We start from the raw sequence: 18,155 nt of genomic DNA, 5'->3' as shown, positions 1-18,155 counted from the left end.
CGAGGAGACCCGGTGAAAAAGCAACCCTGAAAAAGGTACCCTCTGAAACTGAGGAAGCAGGGCAACAGTGCCTAGCTCAGGTGACAATCTTTAAGCAAAAGAAACACACAAGGGCGTGGGGAGCTGGCGAAAAGGCAACACTGAGAAATCCACCCTCTGAAACGGACGAAGATGGGCAACAGAGGCTAGCTCAGGTGGCAATCTTTAAGCAAAAGAAACACACAAGGGCGTGGAGACCTGGGGAAAAAGCAACACGGAGAAATCCACCCTCTGAAACTGAGGAAGATGGGCAAGAGAGGCTACCTCAGGTGGCAATCCTTAAGCAAAAACAAAGCACAAAGGCGTGGAGCCCTGGGGACAAAGCAACCCTGAAATATCTACCCTCTGAAACTGAGGAACATGGGCAAGAGAGGCTAGCTCAGGTGGCACTCGTTAAGCAAAAACAAAACACAAAGGCGTGGAGACCTGGGGAAAAAGCAACCCTGAAATATCTACCCTCTGAAACTGAGGAAGATGGGCAAGAGAGGCTGGCTTCAGGTGGCAATCTTTAAGCAAAAGAAACACACAAGGGCGTGGAGGCCTGGGGAAAAAGCAACACGGAGAAATCCACCCTCTGAAACTGAGGGACATGGGCAAAAGAAGCTAGCTCAGGTTGCAACCTTTAAGCAGAAAAAAAACACAAGGGCGTGCAGACCTGGCAAAAAAGCAACAGTGAGAAATCTACCCTCTGAAACCGACGAAGATGGACAACAGAGGCTAGCTCAGGTGGCAATTTTTAAGGAAAAATAAAAGGAAGTGCGTGGAGACCTGGGGAAAAAGCAACACGGAGAAATCTACCCTCTAGAACTGAGAAAGAAGCGCAACAGAGGCTAGCTCAGGTGGCAATCTTTAAGCAAAAAAAATAAGATAAAAAAATACAATGGCGAGGAGACCCGGTGAAAAAGCAACCCTGAAAAAGGTACCCTCTGAAACTGAGGAAGCAGGGCAACAGTGCCTAGCTCAGGTGACAATCTTTAAGCAAAAGAAACACACAAGGGCGTGGGGAGCTGGCGAAAAGGCAACACTGAGAAATCCACCCTCTGAAACGGACGAAGATGGGCAACAGAGGCTAGCTCAGGTGGCAATCTTTAAGCAAAAGAAACACACAAGGGCGTGGAGACCTGGGGAAAAAGCAACACGGAGAAATCCACCCTCTGAAACTGAGGAAGATGGGCAAGAGAGGCTACCTCAGGTGGCAATCCTTAAGCAAAAACAAAGCACAAAGGCGTGGAGCCCTGGGGACAAAGCAACCCTGAAATATCTACCCTCTGAAACTGAGGAACATGGGCAAGAGAGGCTAGCTCAGGTGGCACTCGTTAAGCAAAAACAAAACACAAAGGCGTGGAGACCTGGGGAAAAAGCAACCCTGAAATATCTACCCTCTGAAACTGAGGAAGATGGGCAAGAGAGGCTGGCTTCAGGTGGCAATCTTTAAGCAAAAGAAACACACAAGGGCGTGGAGGCCTGGGGAAAAAGCAACACGGAGAAATCCACCCTCTGAAACTGAGGGACATGGGCAAAAGAAGCTAGCTCAGGTTGCAACCTTTAAGCAGAAAAAAACACAAGGGCGTGCAGACCTGGCAAAAAAGCAACAGTGAGAAATCTACCCTCTGAAACCGACGAAGATGGACAACAGAGGCTAGCTCAGGTGGCAATCTTTAAGCAAAAGAAACACACAAGGGCGTGGGGAGCTGGGGAAAAGGCAACACTGAGAAATCCACCCTCTGAAACGGACGAAGATGGGCAACAGAGGCTAGCTCAGGTGGCAATCGTTAAGCAAAAGAAACACACAAGGGCGTGGAGGCCTGGGGAAAAAGCAACACGGAGAAATCCACCCTCTGAAACTGAGGGACATGGGCAAAAGAAGCTAGCTCAGGTTGCAACCTTTAAGCAGAAAAAAAACACAAGGGCGTGCAGACCTGGCAAAAAAGCAACAGTGAGAAATCTACCCTCTGAAACCGACGAAGATGGACAACAGAGGCTAGCTCAGGTGGCAATTTTTAAGGAAAAATAAAAGGAAGTGCGTGGAGACCTGGGGAAAAAGCAACACGGAGAAATCTACCCTCTAGAACTGAGCAAGAAGCGCAACAGAGGGTAGCTCAGGTGGCAATCTTTAAGCAAAAAAAATAAGATAAAAAAATACAATGGCGAGGAGACCCGGTGAAAAAGCAACCCTGAAAAAGGTACCCTCTGAAACTGAGGAAGCAGGGCAACAGTGCCTAGCTCAGGTGACAATCTTTAAGCAAAAGAAACACACAAGGGCGTGGGGAGCTGGCGAAAAGGCAACACTGAGAAATCCACCCTCTGAAACGGACGAAGATGGGCAACAGAGGCTAGCTCAGGTGGCAATCTTTAAGCAAAAGAAACACACAAGGGCGTGGAGACCTGGGGAAAAAGCAACACGGAGAAATCCACCCTCTGAAACTGAGGGACATGGGCAAAAGAAGCTAGCTCAGGTTGCAACCTTTAAGCAGAAAAAAAACACAAGGGCGTGCAGACCTGGCAAAAAAGCCACAGTGAGAAATCTACCCTCTGAAACCGACGAAGATGGACAACAGAGGCTAGCTCAGGTGGCAATTTTTAAGGAAAAATAAAAGGAAGTGCGTGGAGACCTGGGGAAAAAGCAACACGGAGAAATCTACCCTCTAGAACTGAGAAAGAAGCGCAACAGAGGCTAGCTCAGGTGGCAATCTTTAAGCAAAAAAAATAAGATAAAAAAATACAATGGCGAGGAGACCCGGTGAAAAAGCAACCCTGAAAAAGGTACCCTCTGAAACTGAGGAAGCAGGGCAACAGTGCCTAGCTCAGGTGACAATCTTTAAGCAAAAGAAACACACAAGGGCGTGGGGAGCTGGCGAAAAGGCAACACTGAGAAATCCACCCTCTGAAACGGACGAAGATGGGCAACAGAGGCTAGCTCAGGTGGCAATCTTTAAGCAAAAGAAACACACAAGGGCGTGGAGACCTGGGGAAAAAGCAACACGGAGAAATCCACCCTCTGAAACTGAGGAAGATGGGCAAGAGAGGCTACCTCAGGTGGCAATCCTTAAGCAAAAACAAAGCACAAAGGCGTGGAGCCCTGGGGACAAAGCAACCCTGAAATATCTACCCTCTGAAACTGAGGAACATGGGCAAGAGAGGCTAGCTCAGGTGGCACTCGTTAAGCAAAAACAAAACACAAAGGCGTGGAGACCTGGGGAAAAAGCAACCCTGAAATATCTACCCTCTGAAACTGAGGAGGATGGGCAAGAGAGGCTGGCTTCAGGTGGCAATCTTTAAGCAAAAGAAACACACAAGGGCGTGGAGGCCTGGGGAAAAAGCAACACGGAGAAATCCACCCTCTGAAACTGAGGGACATGGGCAAAAGAAGCTAGCTCAGGTTGCAACCTTTAAGCAGAAAAAAACACAAGTGCGTGCAGACCTGGCAAAAAAGCAACAGTGAGAAATCTACCCTCTGAAACCGACGAAGATGGACAACAGAGGCTAGCTCAGGTGGCAATCTTTAAGCAAAAGAAACACACAAGGGCGTGGGGAGCTGGGGAAAAGGCAACACTGAGAAATCCACCCTCTGAAACGGACGAAGATGGGCAACAGAGGCTAGCTCAGGTGGCAATCGTTAAGCAAAAGAAACACACAAGGGCGTGGAGGCCTGGGGAAAAAGCAACACGGAGAAATCCACCCTCTGAAACTGAGGGACATGGGCAAAAGAAGCTAGCTCAGGTTGCAACCTTTAAGCAGAAAAAAAACACAAGGGCGTGCAGACCTGGCAAAAAAGCCACAGTGAGAAATCTACCCTCTGAAACCGACGAAGATGGACAACAGAGGCTAGCTCAGGTGGCAATTTTTAAGGAAAAATAAAAGGAAGTGCGTGGAGACCTGGGGAAAAAGCAACACGGAGAAATCTACCCTCTAGAACTGAGAAAGAAGCGCAACAGAGGCTAGCTCAGGTGGCAATCTTTAAGCAAAAAAAATAAGATAAAAAAATACAATGGCGAGGAGACCCGGTGAAAAAGCAACCCTGAAAAAGGTACCCTCTGAAACTGAGGAAGCAGGGCAACAGTGCCTAGCTCAGGTGACAATCTTTAAGCAAAAGAAACACACAAGGGCGTGGGGAGCTGGCGAAAAGGCAACACTGAGAAATCCACCCTCTGAAACGGACGAAGATGGGCAACAGAGGCTAGCTCAGGTGGCAATCTTTAAGCAAAAGAAACACACAAGGGCGTGGAGACCTGGGGAAAAAGCAACACGGAGAAATCCACCCTCTGAAACTGAGGAAGATGGGCAAGAGAGGCTACCTCAGGTGGCAATCCTTAAGCAAAAACAAAGCACAAAGGCGTGGAGCCCTGGGGACAAAGCAACCCTGAAATATCTACCCTCTGAAACTGAGGAACATGGGCAAGAGAGGCTAGCTCAGGTGGCACTCGTTAAGCAAAAACAAAACACAAAGGCGTGGAGACCTGGGGAAAAAGCAACCCTGAAATATCTACCCTCTGAAACTGAGGAAGATGGGCAAGAGAGGCTGGCTTCAGGTGGCAAACGTTAAGCAAAAGAAACACACAAGGGCGTGGAGACCTGGGGAAACAGCAACACGGAGATATCGACCCTCTGAAACTCAGGAAGATGGGCAAGCGAGGCTAGCTCAGGTGGTAATCGTTAAGCAAAAACAAAACCCAAAGGCGTGGAGACCTGGGGAAAAAGCAACCCTGAAATATCTACCCTCTGAAACTGAGGAAGATGGGCAAGAGAGGCTGGCTTCAGGTGGCAATCTTTAAGCAAAAGAAACACACAAGGGCGTGGGGAGCTGGGGAAAAGGCAACACTGAGAAATCCACCCTCTGAAACGGACGAAGATGGGCAACAGAGGCTAGCTCAGGTGGCAATCGTTAAGCAAAAGAAACACACAAGGGCGTGGAGGCCTGGGGAAAAAGCAACACGGAGAAATCCACCCTCTGAAACTGAGGGACATGGGCAAAAGAAGCTAGCTCAGGTTGCAACCTTTAAGCAGAAAAAAAACACAAGGGCGTGCAGACCTGGCAAAAAAGCCACAGTGAGAAATCTACCCTCTGAAACCGACGAAGATGGACAACAGAGGCTAGCTCAGGTGGCAATTTTTAAGGAAAAATAAAAGGAAGTGCGTGGAGACCTGGGGAAAAAGCAACACGGAGAAATCTACCCTCTAGAACTGAGAAAGAAGCGCAACAGAGGCTAGCTCAGGTGGCAATCTTTAAGCAAAAAAAATAAGATAAAAAAATACAATGGCGAGGAGACCCGGTGAAAAAGCAACCCTGAAAAAGGTACCCTCTGAAACTGAGGAAGCAGGGCAACAGTGCCTAGCTCAGGTGACAATCTTTAAGCAAAAGAAACACACAAGGGCGTGGGGAGCTGGCGAAAAGGCAACACTGAGAAATCCACCCTCTGAAACGGACGAAGATGGGCAACAGAGGCTAGCTCAGGTGGCAATCTTTAAGCAAAAGAAACACACAAGGGCGTGGAGACCTGGGGAAAAAGCAACACGGAGAAATCCACCCTCTGAAACTGAGGAAGATGGGCAAGAGAGGCTACCTCAGGTGGCAATCCTTAAGCAAAAACAAAGCACAAAGGCGTGGAGCCCTGGGGACAAAGCAACCCTGAAATATCTACCCTCTGAAACTGAGGAACATGGGCAAGAGAGGCTAGCTCAGGTGGCAATCGTTAAGCAAAAACAAAACACAAAGGCGTGGAGACCTGGGGAAAAAGCAACCCTGAAATATCTACCCTCTGAAACTGAGGAAGATGGGCAAGAGAGGCTGGCTTCAGGTGGCAATCTTTAAGCAAAAGAAACACACAAGGGCGTGGAGGCCTGGGGAAAAAGCAACACGGAGAAATCCACCCTCTGAAACTGAGGGACATGGGCAAAAGAAGCTAGCTCAGGTTGCAACCTTTAAGCAGAAAAAAAACACAAGGGCGTGCAGACCTGGCAAAAAAGCCACAGTGAGAAATCTACCCTCTGAAACCGACGAAGATGGACAACAGAGGCTAGCTCAGGTGGCAATTTTTAAGGAAAAATAAAAGGAAGTGCGTGGAGACCTGGGGAAAAAGCAACACGGAGAAATCTACCCTCTAGAACTGAGAAAGAAGCGCAACAGAGGCTAGCTCAGGTGGCAATCTTTAAGCAAAAAAAATAAGATAAAAAAATACAATGGCGAGGAGACGCGGTGAAAAAGCAACCCTGAAAAAGGTACCCTCTGAAACTGAGGAAGCAGGGCAACAGTGCCTAGCTCAGGTGACAATCTTTAAGCAAAAGAAACACACAAGGGCGTGGGGAGCTGGCGAAAAGGCAACACTGAGAAATCCACCCTCTGAAACGGACGAAGATGGGCAACAGAGGCTAGCTCAGGTGGCAATCTTTAAGCAAAAGAAACACACAAGGGCGTGGAGACCTGGGGAAAAAGCAACACGGAGAAATCCACCCTCTGAAACTGAGGAAGATGGGCAAGAGAGGCTACCTCAGGTGGCAATCCTTAAGCAAAAACAAAGCACAAAGGCGTGGAGCCCTGGGGACAAAGCAACCCTGAAATATCTACCCTCTGAAACTGAGGAACATGGGCAAGAGAGGCTAGCTCAGGTGGCAATCGTTAAGCAAAAACAAAACACAAAGGCGTGGAGACCTGGGGAAAAAGCAACCCTGAAATATCTACCCTCTGAAACTGAGGAAGATGGGCAAGAGAGGCTGGCTTCAGGTGGCAATCTTTAAGCAAAAGAAACACACAAGGGCGTGGAGGCCTGGGGAAAAAGCAACACGGAGAAATCCACCCTCTGAAACTGAGGGACATGGGCAAAAGAAGCTAGCTCAGGTTGCAACCTTTAAGCAGAAAAAAAACACAAGGGCGTGCAGACCTGGCAAAAAAGCCACAGTGAGAAATCTACCCTCTGAAACCGACGAAGATGGACAACAGAGGCTAGCTCAGGTGGCAATTTTTAAGGAAAAATAAAAGGAAGTGCGTGGAGACCTGGGGAAAAAGCAACACGGAGAAATCTACCCTCTAGAACTGAGAAAGAAGCGCAACAGAGGCTAGCTCAGGTGGCAATCTTTAAGCAAAAAAAATAAGATAAAAAAATACAATGGCGAGGAGACCCGGTGAAAAAGCAACCCTGAAAAAGGTACCCTCTGAAACTGAGGAAGCAGGGCAACAGTGCCTAGCTCAGGTGACAATCTTTAAGCAAAAGAAACACACAAGGGCGTGGGGAGCTGGCGAAAAGGCAACACTGAGAAATCCACCCTCTGAAACGGACGAAGATGGGCAACAGAGGCTAGCTCAGGTGGCAATCTTTAAGCAAAAGAAACACACAAGGGCGTGGAGACCTGGGGAAAAAGCAACACGGAGAAATCCACCCTCTGAAACTGAGGAAGATGGGCAAGAGAGGCTACCTCAGGTGGCAATCCTTAAGCAAAAACAAAGCACAAAGGCGTGGAGCCCTGGGGACAAAGCAAACCTGAAATATCTACCCTCTGAAACTGAGGAACATGGGCAAGAGAGGCTAGCTCAGGTGGCAATCGTTAAGCAAAAACAAAACACAAAGGCGTGGAGACCTGGGGAAAAAGCAACCCTGAAATATCTACCCTCTGAAACTGAGGAAGATGGGCAAGAGAGGCTGGCTTCAGGTGGCAATCTTTAAGCAAAAGAAACACACAAGGGCGTGGAGGCCTGGGGAAAAAGCAACACGGAGAAATCCACCCTCTGAAACTGAGGGACATGGGCAAAAGAAGCTAGCTCAGGTTGCAACCTTTAAGCAGAAAAAAAACACAAGGGCGTGCAGACCTGGCAAAAAAGCAACAGTGAGAAATCTACCCTCTGAAACCGACGAAGATGGACAACAGAGGCTAGCTCAGGTGGCAATTTTTAAGGAAAAATAAAAGGAAGTGCGTGGAGACCTGGGGAAAAAGCAACACGGAGAAATCTACCCTCTAGAACTGAGAAAGAAGCGCAACAGAGGCTAGCTCAGGTGGCAATCTTTAAGCAAAAAAAATAAGATAAAAAAATACAATGGCGAGGAGACGCGGTGAAAAAGCAACCCTGAAAAAGGTACCCTCTGAAACTGAGGAAGCAGGGCAACAGTGCCTAGCTCAGGTGACAATCTTTAAGCAAAAGAAACACACAAGGGCGTGGGGAGCTGGCGAAAAGGCAACACTGAGAAATCCACCCTCTGAAACGGACGAAGATGGGCAACAGAGGCTAGCTCAGGTGGCAATCTTTAAGCAAAAGAAACACACAAGGGCGTGGAGACCTGGGGAAAAAGCAACACGGAGAAATCCACCCTCTGAAACTGAGGAAGATGGGCAAGAGAGGCTACCTCAGGTGGCAATCCTTAAGCAAAAACAAAGCACAAAGGCGTGGAGCCCTGGGGACAAAGCAACCCTGAAATATCTACCCTCTGAAACTGAGGAACATGGGCAAGAGAGGCTAGCTCAGGTGGCAATCGTTAAGCAAAAACAAAACACAAAGGCGTGGAGACCTGGGGAAAAAGCAACCCTGAAATATCTACCCTCTGAAACTGAGGAAGATGGGCAAGAGAGGCTGGCTTCAGGTGGCAATCTTTAAGCAAAAGAAACACACAAGGGCGTGGAGGCCTGGGGAAAAAGCAACACGGAGAAATCCACCCTCTGAAACTGAGGGACATGGGCAAAAGAAGCTAGCTCAGGTTGCAACCTTTAAGCAGAAAAAAAACACAAGGGCGTGCAGACCTGGCAAAAAAGCCACAGTGAGAAATCTACCCTCTGAAACCGACGAAGATGGACAACAGAGGCTAGCTCAGGTGGCAATTTTTAAGGAAAAATAAAAGGAAGTGCGTGGAGACCTGGGGAAAAAGCAACACGGAGAAATCTACCCTCTAGAACTGAGAAAGAAGCGCAACAGAGGCTAGCTCAGGTGGCAATCTTTAAGCAAAAAAAATAAGATAAAAAAATACAATGGCGAGGAGACCCGGTGAAAAAGCAACCCTGAAAAAGGTACCCTCTGAAACTGAGGAAGCAGGGCAACAGTGCCTAGCTCAGGTGACAATCTTTAAGCAAAAGAAACACACAAGGGCGTGGGGAGCTGGGGAAAAGGCAACACTGAGAAATCCACCCTCTGAAACGGACGAAGATGGGCAACAGAGGCTACCTCAGGTGGCAATCGTTAAGCAAAAACAAAACCCAAAGGCATGGAGACCTGGGGACAAAGCAACCCTGAAATATCTACCCTCTGAAACTGAGGAACATGGGCAAGAGAGGCTAGCTCAGGTGGCACTCGTTAAGCAAAAACAAAACACAAAGGCGTGGAGACCTGGGGAAAAAGCAACCCTGAAATATCTACCCTCTGAAACTGAGGAAGATGGGCAAGAGAGGCTGGCTTCAGGTGGCAATCTTTAAGCAAAAGAAACACACAAGGGCGTGGAGGCCTGGGGAAAAAGCAACACGGAGAAATCCACCCTCTGAAACTGAGGGACATGGGCAAAAGAAGCTAGCTCAGGTTGCAACCTTTAAGCAGAAAAAAAACACAAGGGCGTGCAGACCTGGCAAAAAAGCCACAGTGAGAAATCTACCCTCTGAAACCGACGAAGATGGACAACAGAGGCTAGCTCAGGTGGCAATTTTTAAGGAAAAATAAAAGGAAGTGCGTGGAGACCTGGGGAAAAAGCAACACGGAGAAATCTACCCTCTAGAACTGAGAAAGAAGCGCAACAGAGGCTAGCTCAGGTGGCAATCTTTAAGCAAAAAAAATAAGATAAAAAAATACAATGGCGAGGAGACCCGGTGAAAAAGCAACCCTGAAAAAGGTACCCTCTGAAACTGAGGAAGCAGGGCAACAGTGCCTAGCTCAGGTGACAATCTTTAAGCAAAAGAAACACACAAGGGCGTGGGGAGCTGGCGAAAAGGCAACACTGAGAAATCCACCCTCTGAAACGGACGAAGATGGGCAACAGAGGCTAGCTCAGGTGGCAATCTTTAAGCAAAAGAAACACACAAGGGCGTGGAGACCTGGGGAAAAAGCAACACGGAGAAATCCACCCTCTGAAACTGAGGAAGATGGGCAAGAGAGGCTACCTCAGGTGGCAATCCTTAAGCAAAAACAAAGCACAAAGGCGTGGAGCCCTGGGGACAAAGCAACCCTGAAATATCTACCCTCTGAAACTGAGGAACATGGGCAAGAGAGGCTAGCTCAGGTGGCACTCGTTAAGCAAAAACAAAACACAAAGGCGTGGAGACCTGGGGAAAAAGCAACCCTGAAATATCTACCCTCTGAAACTGAGGAAGATGGGCAAGAGAGGCTGGCTTCAGGTGGCAAACGTTAAGCAAAAGAAACACACAAGGGCGTGGAGACCTGGGGAAACAGCAACACGGAGATATCGACCCTCTGAAACTCAGGAAGATGGGCAAGAGAGGCTAGCTCAGGTGGCAATCGTTAAGCAAAAACAAAACCCAAAGGCGTGGAGACCTGGGGAAAAAGCAACCCTGAAATATCTACCCTCTGAAACTGAGGAAGATGGGCAAGAGAGGCTGGCTTCAGGTGGCAATCTTTAAGCAAAAGAAACACACAAGGGCGTGGGGAGCTGGGGAAAAGGCAACACTGAGAAATCCACCCTCTGAAACGGACGAAGATGGGCAACAGAGGCTAGCTCAGGTGGCAATCGTTAAGCAAAAGAAACACACAAGGGCGTGGAGGCCTGGGGAAAAAGCAACACGGAGAAATCCACCCTCTGAAACTGAGGGACATGGGCAAAAGAAGCTAGCTCAGGTTGCAACCTTTAAGCAGAAAAAAAACACAAGGGCGTGCAGACCTGGCAAAAAAGCCACAGTGAGAAATCTACCCTCTGAAACCGACGAAGATGGACAACAGAGGCTAGCTCAGGTGGCAATTTTTAAGGAAAAATAAAAGGAAGTGCGTGGAGACCTGGGGAAAAAGCAACACGGAGAAATCTACCCTCTAGAACTGAGAAAGAAGCGCAACAGAGGCTAGCTCAGGTGGCAATCTTTAAGCAAAAAAAATAAGATAAAAAAATACAATGGCGAGGAGACCCGGTGAAAAAGCAACCCTGAAAAAGGTACCCTCTGAAACTGAGGAAGCAGGGCAACAGTGCCTAGCTCAGGTGACAATCTTTAAGCAAAAGAAACACACAAGGGCGTGGGGAGCTGGCGAAAAGGCAACACTGAGAAATCCACCCTCTGAAACGGACGAAGATGGGCAACAGAGGCTACCTCAGGTGGCAATCGTTAAGCCAAAGAAACACACAAGGGTGTGGAGACCTGGGGAAAAAGCAACACGGAGAAATCCACCCTCTGAAACTGAGGAACATGGGCAAAAGAAGCTAGCTCAGGTTGCAGCCTTCAAGCAGAAAAAAAAAAGACGCAAGGGCGTGGAGAGCTGGCGAAAAAGCAACACTGAGAAATCTACCCTCTGAAACCGAAGAAGATGGGCAACAGAGGCTAGCTCAGGTGGCAATCTTTAAGCAAAAAAAAAAAAATAAAAAAATACAATGGCGAGGAGACCCGGTCAAAAAGCAACCCTGAAAAAGGTACCCTCTGAAACTGAGGAAGCAGCGCAACAGTGCCTAGCTCAGGTGACAATCTTTAAGCAAAAAAAAAAAACAAAAAACAAAAAACAAAAAACAAAACCCACAATGGAGTGGAGACCCGGGGGAAATCAACACTGAAAAATACAAAAAGAATGGAAGACCAATAGACAGAGCAGGCACTTTCACCTGGGGTGGAGGAGGTATGCATGGATGACCGATAAGCGCATGAAAAGATGTGAGCTGTTCCCTGGAAAAGCAAGTGAGAAAATTAGAGGGAGACATTGTGGGGACACATGGGTGAGACTGCCTTCTTCCAAATACCGGAACAGGATCAAACTGCTAGTCAGGTCGCGGAGAAGCCAAGTCAGTCACTCACGCCTCACTGGTGGTGAAGGGAAACGGTATGGCCTCTGTGAAAAAGGGCGTGGCGGGTTCCAAAACTGACACGCCGCGGAAACAACCACCGAAAGTGGCAACCTACATAAGCCTTTGGTGTATCTTGCCTCCTAAGAGCGTCTGTATGTAGCTGGAGCCTTGGGTCGTTAAGGCTTCCACAGTGATCTGTGGTGGGTGGGTGGGGGGGGGGGGGGGGCCTTGGGCCTTGGGGGTCTCCGCTGGACCTCCAGGAAGTCAGCTTTTGTGGAGTCCCGTGAGTCCTTCCAGGGAGGGAGGCATCCAACCCGAGGGTGGTCTGGAGGGCACCACTCCCACCACTCCCGGGGGCTGGGGCGGGGGGCGGGGTGGGGGCTGCGGCCACGTTCCTGTTCATTCACACAGAATCCGGGGCATGAATGTTCTTAGCAGCTCTGTTCCACACAGCCCCACACTGGAAACCACACAGACGTCCTGCGAGTCCCATCCCTTGCTCATGTCGCCGGGGCTCCGGAGGAGGGCCACTCTGTAAAAGCGGCCGCCAGATGGCGCCCAACGACCGGCGCGGAGGGGTCAGCGGGAGGGAACCGGGTCACCAGCCAGCGAGAGTGCACAGCCTGAGCCCACCGCCGGGTCAGGTCTCTCTCTGTCTCTGTCTCTGTCTCTGTCTCTGTCTCTCTCTGTCTCTGTCTCTGTCTCTGTCTCTCTCTGTCTCTCTCTCTCTCTCTCTTTCTCTCTGGGCCCGCTTGGGGCGGGCGGGAGGTCACCACGTGAGGCCCCAGGGTGTCCACCTCGGAGCTCCCAGGCAGCACAGGGCAACCCTGGGCGCAGAAGGAGGTGTTGGAAAATCGGCGGGGAGGGGGGTGGGGTGGGTGGGCTTGCCAGGAAGGGGACAGACTCCCCACGTGACTTCTGGGCCGGGCCGGGCGCGGGGCTGCCGGCTGGCTGACGCGGACAGAGGTGGAAAAGTCCCCGGAGATGCCACGGGGCAGGCCGGGGCTGCCGGCCCCCGCTTCCCGGAGCGGCCCGAGCACTTCCCGGGCTCCCGGGAGGACTTAGAAAATCACGGCGGGGTGGGGGGTGGGGGTCGCTGTCAAACCGAAACCATGCACGTCATCAGAGAAGGACCGTGACGACGGAGGAATTGTCCGCAGTCTGTCAGGAATTGTGTGCAGCCTGTCACTTCCGGCCCAGAGGGTCTCTCTAAGGCAGACGGACAGACAGAGCCCACAAGTCGTAGAGGAAAGGACCGAGCCGCTTGGCCGCGGAAAAGTTTACAACACAAAACAGGTCTCCCTCCGCACGGGGCCACAGCAAAGCCCAAAGACGACACACGGGGGGGAGCATGGGTGCAGATGCACGTGTGGTGATAAGAATATGGATTTCAGCAGGGCTTCCCGTCCTCATCAACAAGCAGAAGCACCCAAATGGTGGGGGTTGGGGGGCAGAGACCTCACAGCCATTCCCTCCACAAATCGAGTTCCCCGGGACATCCTCACAGCGCCGTGCTGTGAGTGTGTGTGGGTGTTTAAAATGGAGTAAATGTGGACGTGGAACTGCTCCGTGAAACCAAAATAACAACAGTCGTAGATCTTCTTTGGTCATTTAGAAAATTCTTTTTTTTTTTTTTTCCCCAGCGGTGCACGTATTTCCCTTCCAAAAAAGAAGAACGGGAAAGGAGATGTTAAAGGCAAGCAGAGAGAGGAAAACTGTTGCAAAACAAAAGCTGAGCTCCCGTCCGAGGGAGGCCTCCTCCATTGGAGGCCTAGGAAATCATTCTGACAAAATGGAGGATCTCTGTCTTTGGTGTCGATTCCCTCAGAGGTCAAGAGAAACCTTTTCCAATGTCTTTATCAGGAGGAGACTAGAAGTTAGAGAAAAGTATCCTTTCGGGAGTGAGAAAAACAAATTCTGATTTTGCATCAGCTTCCCTCCGATCTTGAAACTCATTGACTTGATTCCATTCTGTCGACGGAAATAATCCGGAACCAATCTATCCGTGAAAATCGGGGTGCGTTTATTCTGAGCTAAAATGTGAGGACTGTGGCCCGGGGCCTTTCTTCCCGAAGGAAGAGAGGGTGCCCGGGAAGTGGGGTGTACAGAGTGCTTCTAGACCCCCAGAGAGGACGTTTCACATAGGATCGAAAGGTCCCTTGGATGATAGTCGCGAGACTGCTCTGTCGGCACAGCGATCGACAGACACTGCTGGGTGGCAGGTCTGTTGTCTGGGCCTGGGTGGTCACAGGGGAGCCGGATGGTCAAAGGTGAGCGCAACCATCCGCTCCTAGCCTAAGGAAAGATGCCTCTCCTTAAGGAAAGGCCCGAGCACGGGGAAGCTGCTCCTTTCCCTTAAGGGCATTGGTTCTTGCCGTAGGAAATGTGTAAAGCGGATCTAGGATGCGATGCGTGCTCGACGGCCACGTCAGGCCCTTTTCGAAAAACACTGTCAGGCCGAATTAGGCCGACACCCAATGGCTTCCTCATAGACTCCCATAGATCCTATCGCTCGCCATTTCTATCTGTCCACTCGTTCCAATTTTAGGCCACTTGACCACGAACAGGCCTTTTTCTCAGATTATTTTCCCCATGAAACTTTGATCACCTTTTCACAGACAAAACGATCTTTACTTTTTAGGCCCTCTTGCCTGAAGGCAGCCATCTCACTTTCCTTGAACACAAAGATGTTTCCCATATTCACTTTTAGTGGCTTTTTGTTTTGTTTTGTTTTGTTTTGTTTTGAGGACGATGAGCCCTGAGCTAACTGCTGCCAATCCTCCTCTTTTTGCCGAGGAAGGCTGGCCCTGAGCTAACCTCCGTGCCCATCTTCCTCTATTTCATATGTGGGACGCCTACCACCACGTGGCTCGCCCAGCGGTGCCACGTCCACCCCCGGGATCCGAACTGGCAAACCCCGGGCCGGCGAAGCGGAACAGGCACACTTAACCAGCGCGCCACCGGGCCGGCCTAGTGGCTTTCATCGCATTTGTTAAGTAGATTTTTTAACCCTCACGAACCTTAATTTTGGTGAAAACTAAGAAGCCAGCAATTAGGAACTGTCCTTCCCATGAGCATTCCGTCGCTTGGCCAATTTCTAAACACTTGGCCACTTTTAGAAACATGGGATTTCATAGGTTTATCTTTTCCTTCGCTTTATTTGATTTCATCTCACTTTAGTTTTTGGGTGAGGAAGATCGGCCCTCACAGAGCTAACGCCTGTTGCCAATCTTCCGTTTCTGTTTTTTTTTCCCCCCTCCCGATTTTTCTCCCCCAATCCCCCCCATGACATAGTTGTCTATCTTAGTTGAGGGCCCTTCCAGTTGTGGCATGTGGGACGCCGCCTCCACACGGCCCGACGAGCGGTGCCGTGTCCGTGCCGTGCCCGGGATCTGAACCGGCAAAACCCTGGGCCGCCGAAGGGGAGCTTGTGAACTTAACCACTCGGCCACGGGGCCGCCCCCGTCCGTGGACTTTTTTATCACCTGATTTCACCTCGCAAAACTTCAAAGCTTCAAGTTATCAGAGAGGTTTGGGAAGTTGTTTTTATTTATTTAATTAATTTATTTTTCGAGGAAGACGAGCCCCGAGCTGACACCTGCTGCCAATTCTCCTCTTTTTGCCCCGGGAGAGTGGTCCCGAGCTAACATCCGTGCCCATCCCCCTCCCCTTGATAGGCGGGACGCTGACCACAGCGTGGCTCGCCAAGCGGCGCCACGTCCGCACCCCGGATCCGAACCTGCGAACCCCTGGCTGACAAAACGGAACGTGCGAACTTAACCGCTGTGCCGCCGGGCTGGCCCTTCGGGAAGTTATTTTCAGGACACGGGCCATAAACTAGAATCACCGCTACAGGTTTATCGGAGCGACATCAGCGTTCGTGGTGGATTGAGTCGTCCCCTCTGTCTCTCCCCTCCAGGGCACAACCAAAGGGACGTCTATCGACCCACCCACCAAGGATTCCCCCCCCTCCCCCCGCACGGCACAGCAGGATGCCTGAGAGATCCACGCAGCCCTACAGCGGCAAGTCACATTCGCACAGTCAAAATTCAATGGCAGAGACAAAACGTTAAGGTCAGTGAGAGGGAAGAGAATAACCGGCCCAGGAGCAACGGTGTGAAGAACACGGAGAAGACGGGTCCTAGACGCCGGGGTCCCCGGAGCAGCGATTTCATCAGAGGCCCGCAAACGTCCACGATCTCCACACCACGTTTATGGCCGACTGCGTGCGTGGGTCCTTTGGAATCGACCAGGCTACCGTCCGGGCCACTTTGGGACATCGTGTCCAGCTGCCCCGAGCGGTGGAGCTGTCGTTCAAGTGTAAGATGGGGCCCGTCCGGGGAGAGAATGGGGACGGGGAAAGGGAGGCCGCGGGAAGTCACAGAGTCTGAGGTGTTCGGGGGAGACTGACTCTTCTGAAGTGGAGGTGGTAGAAGGAGAGCAGCAGGATTTTTGGATTTTTGTTCCCTCTGTTAGGTATCTGGGTCCGGAGGAGAGTGGGGCGGGGGGGGGGGGGGCGGGTGGTGGTGGTGGTGGTGGGTGTGAGGCTGAGGCGGGGCTGGTGTTTCCTTTCCGAGTCAGGTGGAAGAGCTCCTCCAGTGGAGGTTTTTAGACAAGGGGTCTGGTCTGGCAGGATGGGAGGTTGCGGGTTGAGCCACAGGGGAATCTGTCGTAGCTCAGACTCGGGCCTTTGAAGAAATAGACAGAGAGAGGAGTTTTGCTCTGTCTGTCACCGCAGCCGGCACCTCAGGAGCAACAACAGGAGGCTTCCCGAATGAGTGAAGGGGCAGGAGCCAGCGTGCCCCGTGCCTCTCTCAGCCCTGCGCCGGCAGGGAAGGAAGCAGGCAGGCAGGCCTCAGGGCTACTCCCGTCCTACTGCCCGGTGGTCCCTGTCCCGGCCCCGCCCCCACTCTCCCCCTGACCCTCACCGCTCCCCAGCCCTCTTCTCAGCCAGAGAGGCGATGGGGGGGGGGCGGTGCGGTCCCAGAACAAGTTTCCTCTCATCCGCCATCATCTTGCCACCCTGACGACTTGGCCTGAGATCCGGCCTAGGCTGTACCCTGAGATCCGGCCTAGGCTGTACCCGTGTGTGGTTTTCCTGTGGACAAGGGGGCCGGTTCACCATTTCGGAAGAAACCCCTAGCCTTCCACTGCCGAGTCGCCAGCCTGGGAGGGGGGAGGGGGGAGGGGGGAGGGGAGGTCAGGCCCATTCATTCCGATGGGCCTGGCGTCAGGGCTTCATTCAAGTGCAGGAAGCTCTCTCCCATGGCCTCGGGCTTTTTTCCATTGAACGGCTTTCTTCAATTCCCCCACCCTTAGGCCGCAGTCCACCAAGGGCCGGGAGGCAGGGAGGGAAGATGTTGGGGCAGGGTGGCTGTCTGAGAAACTCGCCTCATCTGGGGCAGAAAGAGTGCCCCCCTCCTTTCTCTAACCCTACTAGACTGCTTGAGGATCACGGACGGTTTGGCTCATCGATGAGCCCTGCGTTATGGGCCCGGCAAGCAAACTCCTAACGGGCAACCCGCCGCTCTAGGCGTGTGTGGGTTTTTTGATCTTTCACCTTCAAGTTCGCACGACATCGGTCCGTGTCCCCCGCCCCGGCTTCCCATGGGAAATCCTCCGTCTCTTTCCACAGACTCACTGGCGACTTCACACAGTGCCTGCCTCCTCCTCCTTAGGAAGGAAGGAAGGAAGGAAGGAAGGAAGGAAGGAAGGAAGGAAGGAAGGAAGGAAGGGAGGGAGGGAGGGGCTGACCCCGTGGCCGAGCGGTTGAGTTTGCACGCTCCGCTTCAGCGGCCCGGGGCTTGGAAGGTTCGGATCCTGGGCTCGGACACGGCACCGCTCATCAAACCACGCTGAGGTGGCGTCCCACACGGCAGAACCAGAGGGACCCTCAAAGAGAATATAGAACTAGGTACTGGGGTGCTCTGGGGAGAAGAAGAAGAAGGAGGAGGAATAAAAAGAAAAGAAAAGATTGGCAATGAGCTCGGGTGCCAGTCTTTAAAAAAAAAAAAAAAAAAGAGGAAGAAAGATGGACAAACAGGAACGAATCCCACTGACGGCACCTCCAAATGGTGGGGGGCAGGGGGGTGGGGGGGGTGGGGAGTGGCATCATCGGGCCAAGGGTGACTCTAAGCGTGATCCCGCGGTTGTGTTATTTGACATTTTATCGAATCGATTTATTATTTTATTTTTGAGGAAGATGAGCCCTGAGCGAAC

At 51.2% G+C, this 18,155-nt stretch overlaps 1 long non-coding RNA gene across 1 annotated transcript; it reads left to right on the top strand.

The window, feature by feature from the left end:
* Nucleotides 1-12,522: 12,522 nt before the first annotated feature.
* On the top strand, nucleotides 12,523-16,256 carry LOC139043719 (uncharacterized). Its single transcript, XR_011500787.1, has 3 exons — nucleotides 12,523-12,575; nucleotides 13,580-13,953; nucleotides 15,856-16,256. It is a non-coding gene; the product is annotated as an uncharacterized lncRNA (long non-coding RNA).
* Nucleotides 16,257-18,155: the final 1,899 nt, after the last annotated feature.

The sequence above is a fragment of the Equus asinus genome, unplaced genomic scaffold (genome assembly GCF_041296235.1).
Source record: "Equus asinus isolate D_3611 breed Donkey unplaced genomic scaffold, EquAss-T2T_v2 contig_335, whole genome shotgun sequence".
Classification (NCBI taxonomy): domain Eukaryota; kingdom Metazoa; phylum Chordata; class Mammalia; order Perissodactyla; family Equidae; genus Equus; species Equus asinus.
Note: the sequence above shows the minus strand (reverse complement) of the source record. Positions and strands in the feature narration are given on the sequence as shown.